The sequence below is a fragment of the Tachypleus tridentatus genome, unplaced genomic scaffold, assembly GCF_004210375.1.
Source record: "Tachypleus tridentatus isolate NWPU-2018 unplaced genomic scaffold, ASM421037v1 Hic_cluster_1, whole genome shotgun sequence".
In the NCBI taxonomy this organism is placed as follows: domain Eukaryota; kingdom Metazoa; phylum Arthropoda; class Merostomata; order Xiphosura; family Limulidae; genus Tachypleus; species Tachypleus tridentatus.
In genome coordinates, this window is record NW_027467777.1 from 19,792,054 (window position 1) to 19,808,482 (window position 16,429).

At 35.5% G+C, this 16,429-nt stretch overlaps 2 protein-coding genes across 2 annotated transcripts in view; one reads left to right on the top strand and one right to left on the bottom strand.

Moving 5' to 3' along the window:
• The window catches only part of LOC143241697 (lachesin-like), a 385,365-nt gene that overhangs the window by 298,033 nt on the left and 70,903 nt on the right, over positions 1–16,429 (bottom strand). The window lies entirely within an intron of this gene.
• LOC143241987 (lachesin-like) overlaps positions 1–16,429 on the top strand; it is a 126,881-nt gene that overhangs the window by 97,886 nt on the left and 12,566 nt on the right. The gene's annotated exons all lie outside the window — the stretch shown is intronic.

Here is a 16,429-nt window from a genome sequence, read left to right on the forward strand (position 1 = left end):
GTTTCTTTTAGTGTGTGTGTTTTTATAAGATTGTGTGACCAAACACATGAGCGACTGACTCGTTCAGTGTTTCTTTTAGTGTGTGTGTTTTTATCAGATTGTGTGACCAAACACATGAGCGACTGACTCGTTCAGTGTTTCTTTTAATGTGTGTGTTTTTATAAGATTGTGTGACCAAACACATGAGCGACTGACTCGTTCAGTGTTTCTTTTAGTGTGTGTGTTTTTATAATATTGTGTGATCAAACACATGAGCGACTGACTCGTTCAGTGTTTCTTTAAGTGTGTGTGTTTTGATAATATTGTGTGAACAAAAACATGAGCGACTGACTCGTTCAGTGTTTCTTTAGTGTGTGTGTTTTATAAGATTGTGTGACCAAAAAACATGAGCGACTGACCTGTTCAGTGTTTCTTTTAGTGTGTGTGTTTTATAAGATTGTGTGGAGCGACTGACTCGTTCAGTGTTTCTTTAGGTGTGTGTGTTTTTATAAGATTGTGTGGAGCGACTGACTCGTTCAGTGTTTCTTTAGGTGTGTGTGTTTTTATAAGATTGTGTGACCAAAAACATGAGCGACTGACTCGTTCAGTGTTTCTTTTGGTGTGTGTGTTTTTATAAGATTGTGTGACCAAACACATGAGCGACACTCTCGCTCATTGTTTCTTTTAGTGTGTGTGTTTTTATAAGATTGTGTGACCAAAAACATGAGCGACTGACTCGTTCAGTGTTTCTTTTAGTGTGTGTGATTTATAAAAGTGGGTGACCAAACACATGAGCGACTGACTCGTTCAGTGTTTCTTTTAGTGTGTGTGTTTTTATAAGATTGTGTGACCAAAAACATGAGCGACTGACTCGCTCAGTGTTTCTTTTGGTGTGTGTGTTTTTATAAGATTGTGTGACCAAACACATGAACGACTGACTCGTTCAGTGTTTCTTTTAGTGTGTGTGTTTTTATAATATTGTGTGACCAAACACATGAGCGACTGACTCGTTCAGTGTTTCTTTTAGTGTGTGTGTTTTTATAAGATTGTGTGACCAAAAACATGAGCGACTGACTCGTTCAGTGTTTACTAAACTAACTAACTAAACTAACGTGGCAGGGGTTCAGTTTAGAGAGAGAGAAATCAGAAGAGTTCTCTCTCCAACTGGGGTGTTCAGGAACTTTATAGTTCCTCTTCGTCCCCTTACGTGAGAAATGTTTTAAAATATCCATGGAGTTTTTACTTTATTTTTAACATTTCAAAAGTATTTGTGAGTGAGAGGAAGGACGGGAGAACTGGACGAAAGCAGCGAAAGTGAAGTGAGCCAGACTTTGGCTCGAGGATGGAGAACCCTAGCGGCTGGCGAATTGGTTTTTTAAAATTTACTGTAATTGATTAGATACCCTTGACTGGGTAAACGGCCTTTTTCAGAATGAGGCTGGGACCTACAGGTCCGATGCCAGAGATTTTGCTGTGGGGGGAAACGGGAGTACCCCGAGAAAACCCACTTTCACGGCCTGGGCGCCGAATAGTCTACCCAGACCGTGCCCGGAAGTAGTTGGGAAAGAAAAAACAAAACAAAAAAACAACAACACAAAATTAATAAAAAAAAACAAAAAAAAAAAACTGATGAACTACGTTGATGGTGTACATGAAAACTGTTAGCTGCAGTCTTGTAGATCGGGTGGCAACTTCATCATGAACTTGTTTCCACACTTGAAGCCCATTGGTGCAACTGAGAAACGTGGCCTTGGTGGTGGAACTACTGGCTGTTCTTCGGTGAGTTGTTCTTCGCTGGTCTGTGATGCTTTGTTTCTTCTCGAGATTTTGGTTTGAGTTTTCTGCGTGGAGGTAGATTGTTTTTCAGTTTGTGCTGTCGCGTCGATGGTTATCTTCGTAATGGTTTGAGTCTGGCTGGTTGTTGAGTTCTGTGGAACTGGGATTGAAGTGTGGCAGGAACTGTCCTTTTTCTTTCTTGAACTACTGCAACTTGGCGTGTTGCTAACAATGGGTGTTGTCTTCTTCTGAGTCGGGTTGTCTGAATCCGTCTTCGTGTTTCTTCTAATACGGTCTGGAATCGTCGGTATTTTGGTATTTTCCTGTTGGAAGATTTCCGTTGGTTGTTTACGATATCTGGGTGCTTGGTTTGAACCATTCTTGAGTGGTCGATTCAGTGTTTCTTTTGGTGTGTGTGTTTTTATAAGATTGTGTGATCAAACACATGAACGACTGACTCGTTCAGTGTTTCTTTAAGTGTGTGTGTTTTTATAAGATTGTGTGACCAAAACATGAGCGACTGACTTGTTCAGTGTTTCTTTTAGTGTGTGTGTTTTATAAGATTGTGTGACCAAACACATGAGCGACTGACTCGCTCAGTGTTTCTTTTAGTGTGTGTGTTTTATAAGATTGTGTGACCAAACACATGAGCGACTGACTCGTTCAGTGTTTCTTTTAGTGTGTGTGTTTTATCAGATTGTGTGACCAAACACATGAGCGACTGACTCGTTCAGTGTTTCTTTTAATGTGTGTGTTTTATAAGATTGTGTGACCAAACACATGAGCGACTGACTCGTTCAGTGTTTCTTTTAGTGTGTGTGTTTTATAATATTGTGTGATCAAACACATGAGCGACTGACCGTTCAGTGTTTCTTTAAGTGTGTGTGTTTTGATAATATTGTGTGAACAAAACATGAGCGACTGACTCGTTCAGTGTTTCTTTTAGTGTGTGTGTTTTATAAGATTGTGTGACCAAAAACATGAGCGACTGACTCGCTCAGTGTTTCTTTTAGTGTGTGTGTTTTTATAATATTGTGTGAACAAAACATGAGCGACTGACTCGTTCAGTGTTTCTTTTGGTTTTGTGTGTTTTATAATATTAGTGACCAAACACATGAGCGACTGACTCGTTCAGTGTTTCTTTTAGTGTGTGTGTTTTATCAGATTAGTGTGACCAAACACATGAGCGACTGACTCGCTCAGTGTTTCTTTTAGTGTGTGTGTTTTTATAAGATTGTGTGACCAAACACATGAGCGACTGACTCGTTCAGTGTTTCTTTTAGTGTGTGTGTTTTTATAATATTGTGTGATCAAACACATGAGCGACTGACTCGTTCAGTGTTTCTTTTAGTGTGTGTGTTTTTATAAGATTGTGTGACCAAACACATGAGCGACTGACTCGCTCAGTGTTTCTTCTAGTGTGTGTGTTTTTATAAGATTGTGTGACCAAAAACATGAGCGACTGACTCGCTCAGTATTTCTTTTAGTGTGTGTGTTTTGATAATATTGTGTGAACAAAAACATGAGCGACTGACTCGTTCAGTGTTTCTTTTAGTGTGTGTGTTTTTATAAGATTGTGTGACCAAAAACATGAGCGACTGACTCGCTCAGTGTTTCTTTTAGTGTGTGTGTTTTTATAATATTGTGTGAACAAAAACATGAGCGACTGACTCGTTCAGTGTTTCTTTTGGTTTTGTGTGTTTTTATAATATTGTGTGAATCAAAACATGAGCGACTGACTCGTTCAGTGTTTCTTTTGGTTTTGTGTGTTTTTATAATATTGTGTGAATCAAAACATGAGCGACTGACTCGTTCAGTGTTTCTTTTGGTTTTGTATGTTTTTATAATATTGTGTGAACAAAAACATGAGCGACTGACTCGTTCAGTGTTTCTTTTGGTGTGCTTATTTATAATTCTATGTTTGTTTGTTTGAAGTTAGGCACAAAGTTACACAATGGGCCAGCTATGCATTGCCCATTGCAAGTATCGAAACCCGGTTTCTAGAGTTGTAAGTTTGACGACATGCCACTGTGCTTCTTCGAGGGCTATAGGATTGTGTGAACAAAAAATGAGCGACTGCATCGTTCAATTTTTCTTTTGGTGTGTGTGTGTGTATATATAAAATTGTGTGAAAAGAAAAACGTAGGACCTTCATTTCTTTCTTAAAGTTTTTTGAATTTTTACATAAACCTCAATGGATAAAGCTGTTAACGGAAGTCGTAAGTACATTTAGTTTTTTTTCCACTATCTTCTTAGAGATAAATATATCTCAATAACGAACGAGCTTATTTTATTGAAGGTTTAAATTTGACAAACACTAGTGACGTCACAGCATTAATTTGAATAAAGTGGACTTCTACACCCTTTGTTTAACACTGGTCTACACCCCTGAGCCAAAGTTTTATTCCAGCAGTTTAATTTGTTTATTAATCTAAATAATTTATAAAAAAATATTTATTATTTATGAACTTAACTTTTCAGCCTGATTAAAAACAACAGAAATTCGTTTTTATCTTATATTCGATTAAAATTTAATTTGATATTTTTCGTCACTGAGTTCGCTTGCAGTATTACGTGTTAACACCTCCAGGTGGCTCATATGCACAAATGGAAGAATATTTCCTGATTTAATATTAATAAAGTTATTAATTTATTACTTTGTAACAACAGTGATCAATAACTGGGTTTCTAATGAGTTTCCGACTTTCGTTCTGTGTCCGCTTGACTACAGTATACATTACAGTAACTTTATGATGCTTTAAGTATCTTCACTAAGCTAATCAGGTAGGCGTCTTTGGTAAATGGTTTACACAAGTGAACCTCGTAAGTTATAATCTATTGCGTTGTCTTCTTTTCTGACTATAGATAGAACCCTCATAAATCCAATTTCCAAAGCTTAGAGCATCCAGTACCCTTTGAAAATCGATCTAACTTATCGTTGGCAGGTTAATTCTGTTTTGTTTTGTTTTATATAAAAATAATGTTCCAGTAAGAATGATTAGGTTCTAGGCATTTCGAACCTCCAGTTAAGTAAGGAATTTTTTTTCTTTCCCGCTAGAATATTCCTGTGTTAAGCATTTCTCCGTAGCTAACGACAGACGATTGTTCCTTATGACGTAATAGTTTTGGTTGAAGAAGATAAAAACAGACGATTGTTCCTTATGACGTAATAGTTTTGGTTGAAGAAGATAAAACAGACGATTATTCCTTATAACGTAATAGTCTTGGCTGAAGAAGATAAAAACAGACGATTGTTCCTTATAACGTAATAGTTTTGGTTGAAGAAGATAAAAACAGACGATTTTTCATTATGACGTAATAGTTTTGGTTGAAGAAGATAAAAACAGACGATTGTTCCTTATGACGTAATAGTTTTGGTTGAAGAAGATAAAAACAGACGATTGTTCCTTATGACGTAATAGTCTTGGTTGAAGAAGATAAAAACAGACGATTGGTCCTTATGACGTAATAGTTTTGGTTGAAGAAGATAAAAACAGACGATTGTTCCTTATGACGTAATAGTTTTGGTTGAAGAAGATAAAAACAGACGATTGTTCCTTATGGCGTAATAGTTTTGGTTGAATAAGATAAAAACAGACGATTGTTCCTTATGACGTAATAGTTTTGGTTGAAGAAGATAAAAACAGACGATTGTTCCTTATGACGTAATAGTTTTGGTTGAAGAAGATAAAAACAGACGATTGTTCCTTATGACGTAATAGTTTTGGTTGAAGAAGATAAAACAGACGATTGTTCCTTATGACGTAATAGTTTTGGTTGAATAAGATAAAAACAGACGATTGTTCCTTATGACGTAATAGTTTTGGTTGAATAAGATAAAAACAGACGATTGTTCCTTATGACGTAATAGTTTTGGTTGAAGAAGATAAAAGGGTTAAGATGATTTCAAGACGAAGATTAGGCTTCTTCAGTGCACTACGATCATTAATTATAAGCAACTAGAACAATTAACACTAGAATTATGGACACTATTAATGATTCCAGTAACAAACACGCTGATTGGACAGAGATTCAAAACGCATTGAATTAAGTTTACGAGTGTTCTGGTGTACACAAAAACAAACATGGGGCAGTTTTAACTCAGATGAACAGTTTCTGCATATTAAAAATCAGGCAGTAATGATTAACAGGTTAGGTTAGTAGTGTTACCTTGATGTCCTTCACGAGGACAAGGTCTCACGTGCTATACTCGAAAACGAGGTTTCACGCTCTGACATACGATAGTGAGTTTTCAGTGTTTAACGGACAAATATATATATTTAAAAAATGTTATCCTTTCTTCATTCAGGTCCAAATAAAAATAAAACGTGTAACATTATAAGAATAACAATGTATAATGAAATAACTAATTTTAGACGTCTCCATAGTTACACAGTTAACAAAGGATGTTTGTGGACTTACAACGCTATAAACTGGGTTTGGATACCAGAGCACAGATAATCCATTGGGTATGTTTGTGCTCAACTTCAAACAAACAAACGAATATAAATTTAATTTATTTGTAAAATTCTCACAACCAAAATAACTTTTATTCGTGTGTTAAATGGCCAGTGTATCATGTTCTATAATAAACACTTAATTCATGGAATTTCTAACCAACAGTTTGTTAGGTTCTTTATCTAGAAACAGTCTAACTGGTCACGACTTTACTTGATACAATGATCTCAACAACAGACTTACTTTGAAATCGGAATGGTTTACTTGTGAAGTCCAGCCACGGTTTGGCCAGTAGACCCACAGTTACAGGTTTAGATAAGAGTACCTATGGTCACTCTTGAGCTGTTCTCAGAGTGTCGGTGATCATTTCTACAAGAGATCGTACAGAATAATGGGAAAACAGTATTTTCTAGATGTACTTCCACCAGATCCCTGAAAGTGTTCTGTTTGAAGATTTGTTTTTTTGTTTGTTTTTGAATTTCGCGCAAAGCTACTCTTGGGCTATCTGCGCTAGTCGTTTCTAATTTAGCACCGTAAGACTAGAGGGAAGACAGCTAGTCATCGCCACCCACCGCCAACTCTTGGGCTACTACTTTACCAACGAATAGTAGGATTGACCGTCACATTATAACGTCATATATATGTCATATTGTGTTGTAGTTTACTGAGTGCATAATTCTACTCGTGATTCATGACACGTTTTACTGACGTTAAGCATCCCTTATGTTACGCCATGTTTATGTCTACTAACTGACTTCCACACAACACGTAACGGTATCGTGGTGCAAGAGATTCAAACAGGTTAATACGTGGTTTGAAAACTACTCAGTTCTTGTTTTATCTTCCATTCGAAGACCTAAATTAAAATATTACTGTGTACAGCAAAAACATTGGTAGGTAGTATATAAGATAAAACCTAGTGAGCTAGTACCTACTTTTCAAGACCAACATACGGGATTCCTGTATTTCGGATTGCAACAAAAACCAGAAAGGTTTACAAAATCTTAAGTACAAACATTTTATAATGTCCTGGTAGTGCCAAACACAAACTTGTTATTTATGAATAAAGGTGTCTGTTCTGGTAGTGCCAAACACAAACTTGTTATTCATGAATAAAGGTGTCTGTTCTGGTAGTGCCAAACACAAACTTGTTATTTATGAATAAAGGTGTCTGTCCTGGTAGTGCCAAACACAAACTTGTTATTTATGAATAAAGGTGTCTGTTCTGGTAGTGCCAAACACAAACTTGTTATTTATGAATAAAGGTGTCTGTCCTGGTAGTGCCAAACACAAACTTGTTATTTATGAATAAAGGTGTCTGTCCTGGTAGTGCCAAACACAAACTTGTTATTCATGAATAAAGGTGTCTGTTCTGGTAGTGCCAAACACAAACTTGTTATTCATGAATAAAGGTGTCTGTTCTGGTAGTGCCAAACACAAACTTGTTATTCATGAATAAAGGTATCTGTCCTGGTAGTGCCAAACACAAACTTGTTATTTATGAATAAAGGTGTCTGTTCTGGTAGTGCCAAACACAAACTTGTTATTTATGAATAAAGGTGTCTGTTCTGGTAGTGCCAAACACAAACTTGTTATTCATGAATAAAGGTGTCTGTTCTGGTAGTGCCAAACACAAACTTGTTATTTATGAATAAAGGTGTCTGTCCTGGTAGTGCCAAACACAAACTTGTTATTTATGAATAAAGGTGTCTGTTCTGGTAGTGCCAAACACAAACTTGTTATTTATGAATAAAGGTGTCTGTCCTGGTAGTGCCAAACACAAACTTGTTATTTATGAATAAAGGTGTCTGTTCTGGTAGTGCCAAACACAAACTTGTTATTTATGAATAAAGGTGTCTGTCCTGGTAGTGCCAAACACAAACTTGTTATTCATGAATATAGGTGTCTGTCCTGGTAGTGCCAAACACAAACTTCTTATTTATGAATAAAGGTGTCTGTTCTGGTAGAGCCAAACACAAACTTGTTATTTATGAATAAAGGTGTCTGTCCTGGTAGTGCCAAACACAAACTTGTTATTCATGAATAAAGGTGTCTGTCCTGGTAGTGCCAAACACAAACTTGTTATTCATGAATAAAGGTGTCTGTCCTGGTAGTGCCAAACACAAACTTGTTATTCATGAATAAAGGTATCTGTCCTGGTAGTGTCAAACACAAACTTGTTATTTATGAATAAAGGTGTCTGTCCTGGTAGTGCCAAACACAAACTTGTTATTCATGAATAAAGGTATCTGTCCTGGTAGTGTCAAACACAAACTTGTTATTTATGAATAAAGGTGTCTGTCCTGGTAGTGCCAAACACAAACTTGTTATTCATGAATAAAGGTATCTGTCCTGGTAGTGTCAAACACAAACTTGTTATTCATGAATAAAGGTGTCTGTCCTGGTAGTGCCAAACACAAACTTGTTATTCATGAATAAAGGTATCTGTCCTGGTAGTGTCAAACACAAACTTGTTATTTATGAATAAAGGTGTCTGTTCTGGTAGTGCCAAACACAAACTTCTTATTTATGAATAAAGGTGTCTGTCCTGGTAGTGCCAAACACAAACTTCTTATTCATGAATAAAGGTGTCTGTCCTGGTAGTGCCAAACACAAACTTCTTATTCATGAATAAAGGTGTCTGTTCTGGTAGTGTCAAACACAAACTTGTTATTCATGAATAAAGGTGTCTGTCCTGGTAGTGCCAAACACAAACTTGTTATTCATGAATAAAGGTGTCTGTTCTGGTAGTCCCAAACACAAACTTGTTATATATGAATAAAGGTGTCTGTTCTGGTAGTGCCAAACACAAACTTGTTATTCATGAATAAAGGTGTCTGTTCTGGTAGTGCCAAACACAAACTTGTTATTCATGAATAAAGGTGTCTGTCCTGGTAGTGCCAAACACAAACTTGTTATTTATGAATAAAGGTGTCTGTCCTGGTAGTGTCAAACACAAACTTGTTATTTATGAATAAAGGTGTCTGTCCTGGTAGTGCCAAACACAAACTTGTTATTCATGAATAAAGGTATCTGTCCTGGTAGTGCCAAACACAAACTTGTTATTTATGAATAAAGGTGTCTGTTCTGGTAGTGCCAAACACAAACTTGTTATTCATGAATAAAGGTGTCTGTTCTGGTAGTGCCAAACACAAACTTGTTATTCATGAATAAAGGTGTCTGTTCTGGTAGTGCCAAACACAAACTTGTTATTCATGAATAAAGGTATCTGTCTTGGTAGTGCCAAACACAAACTTGTTATTTATGAATAAAGGTGTCTGTCCTGGTAGTGCCAAACACAAACTTGTTATTCATGAATAAAGGTATCTGTCCTGGTAGTGCCAAACACAAACTTGTTATTTATGAATAAAGGTGTCTGTCCTGGTAGTGCCAAACACAAACTTGTTATTCATGAATAAAGGTGTCTGTCCTGGTAGTGCCAAACACAAACTTGTTATTCATGAATAAAGGTGTCTGTTCTGGTAGTGCCAAACACAAACTTGTTATTCATGAATAAAGGTGTTTGTCCTGGTAGTGCCAAACACAAACTTGTTATTCATGAATAAAGGTGTCTGTCCTGGTAGTGTCAAACACAAACTTGTTATTCATGAATAAAGGTGTCTGTCCTGGTAGTGCCAAACACAAACTTGTTATTCATGAATAAAGGTGTCTGTCCTGGTAGTGCCAAACACAAACTTGTTATTCATGAATAAAGGTGTCTGTCCTGGTAGTGCCAAACACAAACTTGTTATTTATGAATAAAGGTGTCTGTCCTGGTAGTGCCAAACACAAACTTGTTATTCATGAATAAAGGTGTCTGTCCTGGTAGTGCCAAACACAAACTTGTTATTCATGAATAAAGGTGTCTGTCCTGGTAGTGCCAAACACAAACTTGTTATTCATGAATAAAGGTGTCTGTCCTGGTAGTGCCAAACACAAACTTGTTATTCATGAATAAAGGTGTCTGTCCTGGTAGTGCCAAACACAAACTTGTTATTTATGAATAAAGGTGTCTGTCCTGGTAGTGCCAAACACAAACTTGTTATTTATGAATAAAGGTGTCTGTCCTGGTAGTGCCAAACACAAACTTGTTATTTATGAATAAAGGTGTCTGTCCTGGTAGTGCCAAACACAAACTTGTTATTCATGAATAAAGGTGTCTGTCCTGGTAGTGCCAAACACAAACTTGTTATTTATGAATAAAGGTGTCTGTCCTGGTAGTGCCAAACACAAACTTGTTATTTATGAATAAAGGTGTCTGTCCTGGTAGTGCCAAACACAAACTTGTTATTTATGAATAAAGGTGTCTGTCCTGGTGGTGCCAAACACAAACTTGTTATTTATGAATAAAGGTGTCTGTCCTGGTAGTGTCAAACACAAACTTGTTATTCATGAATAAAGGTGTCTGTCCTGGTAGTGCCAAACACAAACTTGTTATTCATGAATAAAGGTGTCTGTCCTGGTAGTGCCAAACACAAACTTGTTATTCATGAATAAAGGTGTCTGTTCTGGTAGTGCCAAACACAAACTTGTTATTCATGAATAAAGGTGTCTGTTCTGGTAGTGCCAAACACAAACTTGTTATTCATGAATAAAGGTGTCTGTTCTGGTAGTGCCAAACACAAACTTGTTATTTATGAATAAAGGTGTCTGTCCTGGTAGTGCCAAACACAAACTTGTTATTTATGAATAAAGGTGTCTGTCCTGGTAGTGTCAAACACAAACTTGTTATTCATGAATAAAGGTGTCTGTCCTGGTAGTGCCAAACACAAACTTGTTATTCATGAATAAAGGTGTCTGTCCTGGTAGTGCCAAACACAAACTTGTTATTCATGAATAAAGGTGTCTGTTCTGGTAGTGTCAAACACAAACTTGTTATTCATGAATAAAGGTGTCTGTTCTGGTAGTGCCAAACACAAACTTGTTATTCATGAATAAAGGTGTCTGTTCTGGTAGTGCCAAACACAAACTTGTTATTCATGAATAAAGGTGTCTGTTCTGGTAGTGCCAAACACAAACTTGTTATTCATGAATAAAGGTGTCTGTTCTGGTAGTGCCAAACACAAACTTGTTATTCATGAATAAAGGTGTCTGTCCTGGTAGTGCCAAACACAAACTTGTTATTCATGAATAAAGGTGTCTGTCCTGGTAGTGCCAAACACAAACTTGTTATTCATGAATAAAGGTGTCTGTCCTGGTAGTGCCAAACACAAACTTGTTATTCATGAATAAAGGTGTCTGTTCTGGTAGTGTCAAACACAAACTTGTTATTCATGAATAAAGGTGTCTGTTCTGGTAGTGCCAAACACAAACTTGTTATTCATGAATAAAGGTGTCTGTTCTGGTAGTGTCAAACACAAACTTGTTATTCATGAATAAAGGTGTCTGTTCTGGTAGTGCCAAACACAAACTTGTTATTCATGAATAAAGGTGTCTGTTCTGGTAGTGCCAAACACAAACTTGTTATTCATGAATAAAGGTGTCTGTCCTGGTAGTGCCAAACACAAACTTGTTATTCATGAATAAAGGTGTCTGTTCTGGTAGTGCCAAACACAAACTTGTTATTTATGAATAAAGGTGTCTGTTCTGGTAGTGCCAAACACAAACTTGTTATTCATGAATAAAGGTGTCTGTCCTGGTAGTGCCAAACACAAACTTGTTATTCATGAATAAAGGTGTCTGTTCTGGTAGTGCCAAACACAAACTTGTTATTTATGAATAAAGGTGTCTGTCCTGGTAGTGCCAAACACAAACTTGTTATTTATGAATAAAGGTGTCTGTTCTGGTAGTGTCAAACACAAACTTGTTATTCATGAATAAAGGTGTCTGTTCTGGTAGTGCCAAACACAAACTTGTTATTCATGAATAAAGGTGTCTGTTCTGGTAGTGCCAAACACAAACTTGTTATTCATGAATAAAGGTGTCTGTCCTGGTAGTGCCAAACACAAACTTGTTATATATGAATAAAGGTATCTGTCCTGGTAGTGCCAAACACAAACTTGTTATTCATGAATAAAGGTATCTGTTCTGGTAGTGCCAAACACAAACTTGTTATTTATGAATAAAGGTGTCAGAATATGGAAAATAGGTGTATAATGTTGAAGGTAGGTGACAGAATGTGGAAGATAGGTGTATAATGTTGAAGGTGGGTGACAGAATGTGGAAGGTAGGTGTATAATGTTGAAGGTGGGTGACAGAATGTAGAAGATAGGTGTATAATGTTGAAGGTGGGTGACAGAATGTGGAAGATAGGTGTATAATGTTGAAGGTGGGTGACAGAATGTGGAAGATAGGTGTATAATGTTGAAGGTAGGCGACAGAATGTGGAAGGTAGGTGTATAATGTTGAAGGTGGGTGACAGAATGTAGAAGATAGGTGTATAATGTTGAAGGTGGGTGACAGAATGTGGAAGACAGGTGTATAATGTTGAAGGTAGTTTTTACAATGTTGAAGACAAGTATTAATATACACTTTGTTCTTGTATACTGATTACTCAATGGCAGAGAAGAACATAAGGGTTTATGTGACACTACTATAATTGTATTGTTTTTACTTTGCTACTGTTGTAATAAAAACCTCCTACAGGTTCTTGTTGGTATGACAGGGTGTGCTACGGTACCCTGTGTTTTCACTTTCTTACATTGTTTATTATTTCCTGAAGGAATGGAACCAAACCAGATGTAATTTATTACTTCATATTGCACTAACTGAAACACACTGTCGCTAGGGTTACAGAATTTAATTTTAAAAAGTAACGGAAATGAACGTACAGGTTACATGATTAACATGATATATTGTTAGAAACTACTTTAAATAAATACAATATTCCATGATCAACATGATACATTTGATAGAAACTATTCTAAATAAGTACAATATTACATGATTAACATGATACATTTGTTAAAAACTGTTTTAAATAACGACAATATTAGAGTAACATGATACATTTGTTAGAAACAATTTTAAATCAGTACAACATTGCATTAACATAATACATTGTTAGAAACTACTTTAAATAAGTACAATATTATATTAATATGATAAATTTGTTAGAAACTATTTTAAATAAGTACAATATTACATGATTAACATGATACATTTCTTAGAAACTATTTTAAATAAGTACAATATTACATGATTAACATGATACATTTCTTAGAAACTATTTTAAATAAGTACAATATTACATGATTAACATGATACATTTGTTAGAAACTATTTTAAATAAATACAATATTACATTGTTAACATAATGCATTTATCAGAAATCATTTAAATAAATACAGTATTACATTGCTAGAAGCTACTATCACATACAAATTCATTGGTTGAAACTCATTCAAATAAGCACCATATTACCTTGTTAGCAAGTGTACATCATTGATTAAAACTATATAAAACAAGAGTACATCATTGGTTAAACTACTTTAAATAAGCACCATATTACATTGTTAACAAGTGTACATCATTGATTAAAACAACTTTAAATAAGTACTATATTACATTGTTAACAAGTGTACATCATTGATTAGAACAACTTTAAATAAGTACCATATTACATTGTTAACAAGTGTACATCATTGATTAAAACTACTTTAAATAAGTATCATATTACATTGTTAACAAGTGTACATCATTGATTAAAACTACTTTAAATAAGTACTATATTACATTGTTAACAAGTGTACATCATTGATTAGAACAACTTTAAATAAGTACCATATTACATTGTTAACAAGTGTACATCATTGATTAAAACTACTTTAAATAAGTATCATATTACATTGTTAACAAGTGTACATCATTGATTAAAACTACTTTAAATAAGTACTATATTACATTGTTAACAAGTGTACGTCGTTGATTAGAACTACTTTAAATAAGTATTATATTACATTGTTAACAAGTGTACATCATTGATTAAAACTACTTTAAATAAGTACTATATTACATTGTTAACAAGTTATGTCATTGATTAGAACTACTTTACATAAATACCACATCACATTTTTAATGTGAGTACAATATTAATTGAAACTACTTTAAACAAGTATCATTTTATACCAGTGTAGAAACTATGTTTAAGTTGGTTTTGCTGGTTGATATACAGATGTATTCCAAAATCAAAATAATTTGTATTTCGACCTTTGGCCTTCTTGTTTTCTTGTACTTTGGAACAAAGGAATTAATGTATTCAGCGAAGCGTAAGAGGTAGACTGCAGGATATAGACTACACTTGACAACCAAAAAGTTAAAACTATATAAACAGAACCCATGAAGAAGGTTTGTAAAATTACTGTTACGTTCAGTGTAATTTAAATTATTGTATGAATAAAATTAATAATTATGTTAATATTACGTGCATTTGACAAACCAAACCACTTGGGAGTTACACAAAAGTTGAAGTAATTAGGTAAGAATGGGCTGTATATTTTTATTACTCTGCTGTAATATGAAACACAGTTGTTGTTATAGACACCTTTGTTGTTTTTGTTTTCGGTTTCAAGAATATTATTTATAGTTTCTGCAAGACAAACGTGCACAACTACAAAATCTGGTTATAAATACAAACACAGTCCTGTCTCATTTCAATTCATCAGTTTTACCTCACTGTTTCTTCGAAAGTTAATGTGGCTACGTGATTACTATTCGAATAAACCATTACAGCAATATCGAGTTGTAACGTTACGTGGGTTGTCAGCGAAATCTGAGAATGACGTTCGTCTCTGTACGTCAGCAGTAATCACACAACCTGGTGAAGACGTCACGTTTCTTCGAGTGAAAGAGACACCACCTAAAATGGTTAAAGTTCTGTTTCAGAATAAGTTAGTTTAATGGAAATAAAAAAAATACTTGTTTAAAGAACGTAGATTTTGTTTTGTGCACAAACATACGTTGAATACTCGTAAGGAAAACTGACTTGAAGCCCATAGAAGAACCTTGTATTTTATTTCTTCCCAAGGTAAACATTCCTGTACTTTTGTCGTGCTTATTATTTCTAATATAAAGAATCAGAAGACATATTTAACTGTTAAAGTTTAACCTTCAAATTGCCTCAGTGATTAACATCCCGAATTTCTCACATTATATTCAATAAATGAATCACTTTTACATGGTATTACGAACAATTCTAATATATCATATTTTTTTAAGTAGAGATAATTCGAACGAGGTCCGGCACGGCCAGCTGGTTAGGGCTCTCGACTCGTAATCTGAGGGTCGCGGGTTCGAATCCCTGTCACAGATAACTTGCTCGCCCTTTCAGCCGTGTAGGCGTTATAAAGTTACGGTCAATCACACTTATTGATTGGTAAAAGAGTAGTCCAAGCGTTGGCGGTGGGTGGTGATCACTAGCTGCCTCCTCTCTAGTCTTACACTGTTAAATTATGGACGGCTAGCGCATATAGCTCTCGTGTGGTTTCACGCAAAAAATGAAAACAAACAAAACTTCGAACGTCAGATACATGGAAGACATGGAAATATTAGGAACATCAGATAATTAGAATGTTTAGGTTTGGTTTGTTTTAGAATTTCGCGCAAAGCTACACTAGGGCGATCTGCGCAAGCCGTCCCTAATTTAGCAGTGTAAGACAAGAAAGAAGACAGCTTGTCATCACTACCCACCGCCGACTCTTGGGCTACTCTTTTACCAACGAATAGTTGAATTGACCGTCTCATTATAACGCCTCCACGGCTGAAAGTGGGAGCATGTTTGGTGTGACGAGGATTCAAACTCGCGACCTTCGGATTATGAATTACAATGTTAGACGACAAATTTACGTGTAACTAATTGTGCTATCTGTCGTTTACCATATAACGAAATGATCTTATCAGTACAACGTATCAAAACATCTGTTTAAAGTTTTTCATTTACAAAGATGTGAAAATTTAAAATACGTTTTTCACTTTAAATGTTCTGATTACTTACATTTCGCTGTAGTATTCAGTTAAACCCGACAAACTGCTTCAGTTATAGCGAAACGTTTGTTTTGTTACATTTCGCTGTAGTATTCAGTTAAACACGACACACTGCTTCAGTTATAGCGAAACGTTTGTTTTGTTGTTATCCTTTATGGCCCGGCATGGCCAAGCGCGTTAAGGCGTGCGACTCGTAATCTGAGTATTGCGGGTTCGTATCCCTGTCGTGCCAAACATGCTCGCCCTTTCAGAAGGTGGGGGCGTTATAATGTTACGGTCAATCCCACTATTCGTT